Genomic DNA, 1,032 nt, shown 5'->3' on the forward strand with positions numbered 1-1,032 from the left:
TCGTTCTGAAGTGGATAGTCACCAACCAAATCCGAACAGGTTCATACAAACGCCGTCACGTGGCCCCACGATAATCACAAATTCTTGAAGTGCATTGAAATTTGCATAGTCGAGTCGTGAGCGAACTAGTTTTGAGCAAAGCAATCTCACAGTCATATTCACCTGGATCTCGGTGAAGTATTTCAACGGTTCGTCAACCATTAGGACAAAATCGAGGGCCACTGAATAAGCAAGCTTTTATGAGCAGGCGTAACTAGTGGTCACGTGACTGACAGTTTTGAACCAGTGTCCCTTGAACGATGCTGCTTGCAGAACGCTTGGGGAAACGAAGACTTCGTTCTTTCGGTAATGGTCTTATCGCTCCTCCTTGAACTACATTATACCGGATGAGATACTGGTGGCAACAGTAACCCAGATAGCTATTAGAATTGATCAGTAACCCTCAGAGGGGCCAATATCGTCCTCTCTCATGAAGTACATCGATAATGAAGCGATTTTTACTTGATAGCTGTGATCTGGATTTTTAGCAGATCCAACGTCGTCAAACAGCACAAATTAAGGGGGACACATGGCTGTGTACATCGGACTTGCTCGATCCACTGTTGCCGGTCTCGTTCAGCCTCGTTCAGAATGATGTCTGCAACCGAATTTGAAACCTGCCAGTTTGGGTTTAACTAGAACACACTGTTGCCCGAAACTCGGGGACAACGCCCACCTGATGAACCTGAACAGGAAGGGCGAAACTGATCTTGGGCCATCGAACGATTTTCAGTAACCTTATGAGTAGTGTTTTGCGTCTAGACACCGATGTGTGCAGAGACATGTGACATACCCTAGGTACTCTATCCATCCACTAATGATTCATCGTCCGTTCGATAGATGGGGTCAGGTTTTGCTCTCATTTCTATTAATGGTCGGTTGGTTAGTCTGGACAAGCAAAAACTTGCGGTGAGATTGACATACGGCCGTCCCCGCAAAACTTGGTTGTTTATTCGATTGTTCCTGTGCCCGATCAGTTGGTTAAAGTTGGCA

This window comes from Opisthorchis viverrini (genome assembly GCF_000715545.1).
Source record: "Opisthorchis viverrini unplaced genomic scaffold opera_v5_198, whole genome shotgun sequence".
Lineage (NCBI taxonomy): Eukaryota > Metazoa > Platyhelminthes > Trematoda > Opisthorchiida > Opisthorchiidae > Opisthorchis > Opisthorchis viverrini.